This window comes from Anomaloglossus baeobatrachus, chromosome 1, assembly GCF_048569485.1.
Source record: "Anomaloglossus baeobatrachus isolate aAnoBae1 chromosome 1, aAnoBae1.hap1, whole genome shotgun sequence".
In the NCBI taxonomy this organism is placed as follows: domain Eukaryota; kingdom Metazoa; phylum Chordata; class Amphibia; order Anura; family Aromobatidae; genus Anomaloglossus; species Anomaloglossus baeobatrachus.
In genome coordinates, this window is record NC_134353.1 from 411,608,561 (window position 1) to 411,619,183 (window position 10,623).

The following is a 10,623-nucleotide window of genomic DNA, read 5'->3' on the forward strand; positions in this document are numbered from 1 at the left end:
ATTGCAATGAGATGACACACAGTTAGGGTCACAGAGCTAGGGACCACAATATAGAGATATGCCTTGACGAGGCCTTGGGGCTCAGTTACATTGATCAATGCGATTGCTAAATATCTCCTTTTTCCTAATATTCATGGCAGGTATGCAATTCATTATTCACATGTTCAAATTAGCAAGTAGCATTTTTCATTGTATATTCCAATTTTTTTCCATATGCTTGAGGCATTATACCATTATCTAAGTTTGATGTGCAGCCTTATTCTTATATATAGTATGTATTTTTGGCTTGCACTCATAATATATATATATTAGTGCTCACTTCAGTTATCCTATTCAGTTATATGTAGTTTTTTTCTGAATGTGAACACAGCTCCGCCCCTTTCGGCCATGTTTTTTCCATCTCCTATATAAGAAAGGCCTTAGTTACCCCTCTCCACCCATAGCAGTTTTTAATTGCAATGAGATGACACACAGTTAGGGTCACAGAGCTAGGGACCCCAATATAGAGATATGCCTTGACGAGGCCTTGGGGCTCAGTTACATTGATCAATGCGATTGCTAAATATCTCCTTTTTCCTAATATTCATAGCAGGTATGCAATTCATTATTCACATGTTCAAATTAGCAAGTAGCATTTTTCATTGTATATTCCAATTTTTTTCCATATGCTTGAGGCATTATACCATTATCTAAGTTTGATGTGCAGCCTTATTCTTATATATAGTATGTATTTTTGGCTTGCACTCATAATATATATATATTAGTGCTCACTTCAGTTATCCTATTCAGTTATATGTAGTTTTTTTCTGAATGTGAACAAAGCTCCGCCCCTTTCGGCCATGTTTTTTCCATCTCCTATATAAGAAAGTCCTTAGTTACCCCTCTCCACTCATAGCAGTTTTTAATTGCAATGAGATGACACACAGTTAGGGTCACAGAGCTAGGGACCCCAATATAGAGATATGCCTTGACGAGGCCTTGGGGCTCAGTTACATTGATCAATGCGATTGCTAAATATCTCCTTTTTCCTAATATTCATGGCAGGTATGCAATTCATTATTTACATGTTCAAATTAGCAAGTAGCATTTTTCATTGTATATTCCAATTTTTTTCCATATGCTTGAGGCATTATACCATTATCTAAGTTTGATGTGCAGCCTTATTCTTATATATACCTTTTATAGCTATGACTTCTCTTTCATTCCACCATTTATATAGCACTGTCCCTTTAAAAGAGGATTTTCTCCATGCATTCAGCGCGCATGCGCTGTACCTCTTATGATGGTGACTGGACCTTCCTGGACTTTACCGCGCATGCGTGGACTTTCCAGGATGGCGGCGCCCACCAGGCAGAGCCATGGCTGCCGTTACACACGCCGCTAGATGCGGGCTCCCTGTCCGGACCTTTCCACTACCGCACCTACAGGTGAATTTATTTATGGCTAATTACTAGGCTAAGGCTAGTTTCACACTTGCGTTGAACGGTATCCGTTGCATTGCGTTGTGTGATGGATTCAACGGATGTGTTGCATATAGTGGCACAACGGATGCAACGAATGCTGCAAAACAACGCAATTCGTTTTGTTTTGTTTTTTTACAGTTTTACCGTCGGCAGACTACTGTGAACGATCAGCTGATCACTCACAGTAGCCGGCCGCCAGGTGATCAGCCGATCACTCACAGTAGCCGGCCGCCGGGTGATCAGCCGATCACTCACAGTAGCCGGCCGCCGGGTGATCAGCTGATCACTCCCAGTAGCCGGCCGCCGGGTGATCAGCTGATCGTTCGGTCGCCGACAATGTGTGCGGGGGGCGGGGGCGGAGTGCGAAGTGGGTGGAGCCGAGCGGGGCCATGGCTGAGGACGTCAGTGCCGCGAGGACTGAATCGCTGGGGGACAGGTGAGAGTGTGTGTGTGTGTGTGTGTGTATGTTTTGTGTGTGTGTGTTTTGTGTGTGAGGGAGGGAGCGGAGCCGAGCGGGGAAGTGTCGGGCTCCCGGCACACGTAACCAGGGTTCCTTGGTTACCCGATGTGTACCCTGGTTACGGGTGGAGGGAGCCAGAGAGAGCATGTGCAGTGAAATCCAAAGGATTCCGCTGCTCAAAAAAACGTTACATGCTGCGTTCCTTCCGCCCGACACAGCGTCAAAATAACGGCGCTGCGTCATCCGGCGGATGCAACGCTGACACTTGCATTACAGTGCGTCATCCATACAAGTCTATGGAGAATAGCGCACTGCGTTAACGGACTGCGCTATTCTCCATAGTGACGGACTCCGCTGAACGCAAGTGTGAAACTAGCCTTATTTATATTTTGTTGTGGCAAGCATTTGCACACACATACCCTGAGGAAGCTGCTGGTGCAGCGATACGCGTGGGTCTCTGCCCACGGGATCTTTTTGATTCTCCCCCTGCTCTCCATATTTTGCCGAGATTTGATTCCCCTCTTCTCATCTGACCCTCTGCTCGGGTATTTTCTCGCACTGTGGATGGTTCCTTTTTAATGATGTTGGTATGGTAACCACCCTTATTTTGATCCTGGCCAGGACTTATAGGGTTCCAACCTTTCCATACTGAGTGCTTCCCTGTCAGATTTTGGGCCTGCCACTTTATATGCTATAATTGTCTGCATGCTTCTCTATTGCATCTGTGAGATGCCCCTGTATACAAATTGTGACATCATACATATCTTTATATGCTCTTGCTTGTGATTTATTGCATGCATCTTATCTTTTAAGCATTTCCATCCATGTACGTGCAGCATTTTTACTGTGGCTAATGTTTGAGGGGTATCTCTCTCTTTTTCTTGTTTATTATACAACATTATGGTATGCCACTATACTATTGTGAGCCACTGGGGAGACTCACACCATGCTATCTAGTGTGTTCTCTTTGTATTTTAAATGATTTTATGTATTTTTTTGCTACAATAAAATTACCTTTTATAAATATTACTGGGCTCTGCTCCCCATTGTGCAGTACTTTTCTCCGTTTCCTGCGTGGGTGCGATTCACAGGCAAACCACATGGACTTTGTATGGCTTCATTCAATTGCAGTTGGACAATGGACCATCAGAGCTTTGTGTATCTACTGGAGGCATACTCCAGTTGATGTTTTTTGCTTTTGTTTGACCCTGTTGTGTGCGAAGCCAATTGGACTAAATGAATTAACAAAGACTCTGTTTACCACTTCCCATCGTTGGTCTAGTGGTAGGCTTGTCGCTTGGGACACGTGAGGTTGTGGGTTTGATTTTCAGGCAAAGCCCATGGACTTTGCATGGCTCTATTGAATTGCATTTGGCCGATGGACCATCAGAGCTATGTGTATCTACTAGAGAAATACTCCAGTTGATGTCTTTTGCTTTTCTTTGACCCTGTTGTGTGCGAAGCCAATAGGATTAAGTGAATCAAAAAAGGCTAAAGGCCCCGTCACACTAAGCAACATCGCTGCTAACGAACAACTTTTGTGACGTTGCTAGCGATGTTGCTGTGTGTGACATCCAGCAACAACCTGGCCCCTGCTGTGAGGTCGTTGGTTGTTGCTGAATGTCCTGGGCCATTTTTTAGTTGTTGCTGTCCCGCTGTGAAGCACAGATCGCTGTGTGTGACAGCGAGACAGCAACAACTAAATGTGCAGGCAGCAGGAGCCGGCTTCTGCGGAGGCTGGTAACCAATGTAAACATCGGGTAACCAAGAAGCCCTGTCCTTGGTTACCCGATATTTACCTTTGTTACCAGCCTCAGCTGCTCTCACTGTCAGTGCCGGCTCCTGCTCTGTGCACATGTAGCTTTAGGACACATCAGGTTAATTAACCCGATGTGTGCTGTAGCTAGGAAAGCAAGGAGCCAGCGCTAAGCAGTGTGCACTGCTCCCTGCTCTGTGCACATGTAGCTGCAGCACACATCGGGTAATTAACCCGATGTGTGCTGTAACTAGGAGAGCAAGGAGCCAGCGCTCAGTGTGCGCTGCTCCCTGCTCTCTGCACGTGTGGCTGGTCACTGGTTGCTGGTGAGCTCACCAGCAACTCGTGTAGCCACGCTCCAGCGATCCCTGCCAGGGCAGGTTGCTGGTGGGATCGCTAGAGCGTCGCAGTGTGACATCTCACCAGCAACCTCCTAGCAACTTATCAGCGATCCCTATCGTTGTTGGGATCGCTGGTAAGTTGCTTAGTGTGACTGGACCTTTAGTTTCCTAATTCCCATTGTTGGTCTAGTGGTAGGCTTGTTGCTTGGGAAACGAGTGGTTTTTGGGTTAGATTCACAGGCAAAGCCCATGGACTTTGTATGGCTCTACTCAATTGCATTGCACAATGTACCATCAAAGCTATGCGTATCCAATGAATGCATACTCCAGTAGATGTATTTTGCTTTTATTTGGCCCTGTTGTGTGCGAAGCCAATAGTATTATGTGAATTAACGGAAGCTCAGTATCCCACTTCCCATCGTTGGAGTAGTGGTAGGCTTGTCGCTTGTGATACAAGAAGTTGTGGGTTTGATTTGCAGGCAAAGCCTATGGACTTTGTATGACTTTAGTCAATTGCATGGTACAATGTAGTATCAGGGCTATGCATATCCAATGGAGGCATAATCCAGTAGACTTATAAGGCCCTGTTGTGTGCGATGCCGATAGGATTATGTGAATCTTTTGTTTTACCCTGTTGTTTGCAAAGCCAAAAGGATTATGTAAATTAACGGCAGCTCAGGTTTTCACTTCTCATTGTGGGTCAATTGGTAGGCTTATCACTTGGGATGTTAGCAGTTGTGGTTTCCATTCCCAGCAAAGCCCATAGACTTTGTATATTCTGTATTCAATTTCATTGGGACATTGGACCATCAGTGCTATGCCATAAGAGGCATAGTTCAGCAGACGGGTTTGCTTTTATTTGGAGCTGTTGTGTGCGAAGCCAATAGGATTAAGGGAATTATTAAAGTCTTACTTTGCCACTTCCCATCGTTGGTCTAGTGGTAGGCTTGTTGCGTGGGATGTTAGAAGTTGTGGGTTTGAATCGCAGGCAAAACCTGTGGAATTTGCATGGCTTTAATCAATTGCATCGTACAATGTACCATCAGAGCTATGTGTATCCATTGGAAGCATACTCCAGTATCCTTGATTGATTGGGACAATGTCCTCAAAAATGGGAGCACAGAAAATAAGTGGGAAATTTTTAAATCGGTATTAAACACCCACTGCGAGCGAGCCATACCATATGGAAATAAAAGGGCTAGGAACAGGAGAAAACCAATGTGGCTAAATAAGGATGTAAAAGGGGCAATGAATAATAAGAAAAAGGCATTTACAAAACTAAAACAAGAAGGCAGCGAAGAAGCATTAAAAAGATATAGAGAAAAAAATAAAATGTGTAAAAAACAAATACATTTAGCAAAAGTAGAAACGGAGAGACTCATTGCTAAGGAAAGCAAAACAAATCCCAAACTATTCTTTAATTATATAAACAGAAAAAATATTAAAATTGATGGTGTTGGCCCTTTAAAGAATAATGAGGGTAAAATCATAGAAAGCGATGTGGGAAAAGCAAATGTTTTAAATACTTTTTTTCTCAACTGTGTTCACACAGGAAAAGCATATGCCACGGGAAATGCAGAATGATCATGTAAACGCTTCATTAAGTATGACCTGCCTAACCCAGGAAGAAGTGCAGAACCGACTTAGTAACATTAAAATTGACAAATCACCAGTAACATTAAAATTGACAAATCACCAGGCCCTGATGGCATTCACCCTCGGGTATTAAGGGAGTTAAGTAATGTGATAGACAGGCCTCTATTCCTTATATTTAAAGACTCTATAGAAACTGGGTCTGTTCCACTGGATTGGCGGCTAGCAAATGTGGTACCGATATTCAAAAAAGGGTGTAAAAGGGAACCTGGAAACTATAGGCCGGTAAGCTTAACATCTGTTGTGGGTAAAATGTTTGAAGGGTTTTTAAGGGATACTATTATGGAATGTCTCAATGTTAATAATTGTTTAACTCCATATCAACATGGATTTATGAAGGATCGCTCCTGTCAAACTAACCTGATCAGCTTCTATGAGGATGTAAGCTCTCACATGGACCGAGGAGAATCATTGGATGTCATTTATCTCGACTTCGGTAAAGCATTTGACACTGTCCCACATAAAAGACTGCTAAGTAAAATGAGAAAGCTTGGGCTCGGGGAAAATGTGTGTAGATGGGTAGGTAGCTGGCTTAGTGGTAGAAAACAAAGAGTGGTTATTAATGGCGCATACTCAGATTGGGCCAGGGTTACTAGTGGGGTGCCACAGGGGTCTGTATTGGGCCCCCTACTATTTAATATATTTATTAATGATCTGGTGGATGGTTTACAGAGTAAAATATCAGTATTTGCAGATGATACAAAACTATGTAAGGTAGTTAACACAAAGGAAGACAGTTTGCAACTACAGATGGATTTGAGTAAATTGGAGAATTGGGCTGAAAAATGGCAAATGAGGTTTAACACAGATAAGTGCAAGGTTATGCACATGGGAAGGAGAAACAGATGCTACGATTACTTACTAAATGGGAAACTGCTGGGGAAATCAGACATGGAAAAAGACTTGGGCATCTTAGTCAATAAGAATCTAAATTGGAGTGCCCAGTGTCAGGCACCAGCCACCAAAGCAAATAGGGTAATGGGATGCATTAGAAGAGGTCTGGGGGCACGAGATGAAAACATCATTCTCCCTCTGTACAAATCACTCGTCAGACCACACTTGGAGTATTGTGTACAATTTTGGGCGCCGGTGCTCAAAAAAGACATTACTGAACTTGAAAAAGTTCAGAGGCGGGCTACAAAAATAATAAATGGAGTGGGTGCATTACAAATACACGGAAAGGTTATCAAAATTAGGTCTATTTACTCTAGAAAAGACAAGACTTAGGGGAGACCTAATAAATATGTACAAATATATCAGAGGGCCATATACAGATCTCTCCCATGATCTGTTTGTACCAAGGACTATGACAAGAACAAGGGGGCATTCTCTTCGATTGGAGGAAAGAAAATTCCTACATCAGCATAAAAGAGGGTTCTTCACGGTAAGAGCAGTGAGGCTCTGGAACTCTCTTCCTGAGGAAGTGGTGATGGCCAACTCACTGAATGAATTTAAGAGAGGAATGGATGCTTTTCTTGATAGCAAAAGTATAGAAGGTTATAAATAGCATAATCTTACAGGTAGATAGAAGAGCAACCAAGATTATTAGAGGAATGGGTGGTCTGCAACACCAAGACAGGTTATTAAACTTGGGGTTATTTAGTTTGGAAAACAAAGGCTTAGGGGGGATCTAATCACAATGTATAAACATATGAGGGGACAATACAGAGACCTTTCCAAAGATCTCTTTACACCTAGGCCTGCGACTGGAACACGGGAGCATCCGCTACGTCTTGAGGAAAGAAGGTTTAATCATAATCACAGACGAGGATTCTTTACTGTACGAGCAGTGAGACTATGGAACTCTCTGCCGCATGATGTTGTAATGAGTGATCACTACTAACATTTAAGCAGAGCCTGCATGCCTTTCTTGAAAAATATAATATTACCAGTTATGTATATTAGATTTTATGACAGGGTGTTGATCCAGGGAACTAGCTGATTGCCGTATGTGGAGTCAGGGAGGAATTGTTTTCCCCATTGGAGCTTATTTGACACATTGGGGTTTTTTTGCCTTCCTCTGGATCAACATGTTAGGCTACGGGTTGAACTAGATGGACTTAGAGTCTCCCTTTAACCTTAAAAACTATGAAACTATGAAACTTGTTTTGCTTTTATTTGGCCCTGTTGTGTGCGAAGCCAATAGGATTATGTGAAGTAACAGAGGCTCAGCTTTCTACTTCACATCTTTGGTCTAGAGGTGGGCTTGTCGCTTGGGGTACGCGAGATTGTGATTTCAATTCACAGGTAAAACCCATGGATTTTGTATGGCTTAGTTCAATTGCATTTAGACAATCAAAGCTATGCATATCCACTAAAGACATACTCCATTTGGTGTTTTCTTCTTTTGTTTGACCCTGTTGTGTGCAAAGCCATTAGGATTAAGTGAATTAACAAAGGATCGGTTTTGCACTCCTCATCGTTGGTCAAGTGGTAGGCTTGTCAATTGGGATATGAGAAGTTGTGGGTTCGATTCAAAGGCAAAGCCCATGGAGATTGTATGGCTCTATTCAATTGCATTTGGAAAATGGACCGTCTGAGCTATGCAAATCCACTGGAGGCCTACTCCCGTTGATGTCTTCTGTTTTTGTTGACCCTCTTGTGGGCGAAGCAATAGGATTAAGTGAACTACCAAAGGCTCAGTTTTGCACTTCCCATCGTTTGTCTAGTGGTAGGCTTGTTGCTTGGGATACAAGAGGTTGTGGGCATGATTTGCAGGCAAATTCTATGGACTTTATCTGACTCCAATCAATTGCATGGTACAATGTACAATCAGAGCTATGCGTATCCACTGTAAGCATACTTCAGTAGACATGTGTTCTATTTTTTGGCCCTTTTGTGTGCGAAGCCAATAGGATTAAGTGAATTAACAAAGGATCAGTTTCTCACTTCCCATCATTGGTCTAGTGGTAGGCTTGTCACTTGGGATGTTAGAGGTTGTGGATTCAAATTGCAGGCAAAGCCCATGGACTTTTTATGCCTCTAATAAATTGTATGGTACAATGTACCTTCAGAGCTATGCGTATCCACTGGAAGCACACTCCAGTAGATGTGTTTTAATTTTTTTTGGCCCTGTTGTGTGCGAAGCCAATAGGATTATGTGAATTAACGGAGGATCAGTTTCCCGCTTCCCATTGTTGGTCTAGTGGTAGGCTTGTCGCTTGAGATGTGAGAGGTTGTGGGTTTGATTTACAGGCAAAGCCCATGGACTTTGTATGTCTCTGTTCAATTGCATTTGGACAATGGACCATCAAATCAATGCGTATCCACTTGAGGCATACCCCAGTTGATGTCTTTTGCTTTTATTTGGCCCTGTTGTGTGCGAAGTCAATGGGATTATGTGAATTAACGAAGGCTCTGTTACCCATTTCCCATCATTGGTCTAGTGGTAGGCTTGTCGCTTGGGATACACAAGATTGTGGGTTTGATTTCCTGGTAAAGCCCACAGAATTTATATGGCTCTATTCTGTAGAGTAGTATAATGGACCATCAGAGCTATGCATATCCACTGGAGGCATATTCCAGTAGATATCTTTAGCTTTTATTTGGCCCTGTTGAGTGCGAAGCCAATAGGATTATGTGAATTAACGGAGGCTCAGTTTCTTACTTCCCATTGTTGATCTATTGTTAGGCTTGTTGCTTGGGATGTGATAGGTTGTGGGTTCGATTCACAGGAAAAGCCCATGGACTGTGTATACCTCTGTTCAATTGCATTTCAACAATAGGCCCCCAGAGCTCTGCGTAGCAACTGGAGTCATACTCCAGTTGATGTCTTTTGCTTTTGTTTGACCCTGTTGTGTGCGAAGCCAATAGGATTAAGTGAATTAACAAGTTCAGTTTCCCACTTCCAATCCTTGGTCTAGTGGAAGGCTTGTCACTTGGGATACAAGAGGTTGTGGGTTTGAATCGCAGGCAAAGCCAATGGACTTTGTATGGCTCAATTTAATTGCATAGTCCAAAGGATTATCAGAGTTATGTGTATCCACTGGAGGCATACTCCAGTTGATATTTTTTGCTTTTGCTTGACCCTGTTGTGTGCGAAGCCAATAGGATTATGTAAATTAACGGAAGTACAGTTACCCACTTCCCATCGTTGGTGTAGTGGTAGGCTTGTTGCTTGAGATACGAGAGGCTGTGGGTTTGATTGGCAGGCGAAGCTCATGGCTTTATTCAATTTCATAGTATAATGAACCATCAAAGCTATGCGTATCCACTTGAGGCATACTCCAGTTGAAATCTTTTGTTTTTGTTTGACCATGTTGTGTGCGAAGCGAATAGGATTAAGTGAATTAACAAAGGATCAGTTTCCCACTTCTTACATTGGTCTAGTGGTAGGCTTGTCCCTTGGGATATGAGAGGTTGTGGGTTCGATTTCCATGCAAAGCCCATGGAATTTGTATGCCTCTAATCAATTACATGGTACAATGTACCATCAGAGCTATGAGTATCCACTGGAAGCATACTCCAGTAAACATGTTTTGCTTTTATTTGGCTCTGTTGTGTGCTAAGCCAATAGGATAATGTGAATTAACGGAGGATCAATTTCCCGCTTCCCATCATTGATCTAGTGGTAGGCTTGTCGCTTGGGATGTAAGAGGCTGTGGTTTGGTCTAGTGGTAAGCTTGTTGCTTGGAATTTTGAGAGGTTGTGGGTTTGATTCACTGGCCAAGCCCATGGACTCTCTATGGCTCTATTCAATTGCATTTGGAAAATGAACCACCAGAGTTTTGCGTATCCACTGGAGGCATACTCCAGTAGACATGTTTTGCTTTCATTTGACCCTGTTGTGTGCGAAGCTAATAGGATTATTGGAATTAACGGTGGCTTGGTTTCCCACTTCCCATCCTTGGTCTAGGGGTGGGCTTGTCGCTTGGGATGTAAGAGATTGTGGGTTTGATGCATAGGCAAAGCCAATGAACTTTGTATTCAGCTGCATTTGGACAATGAACC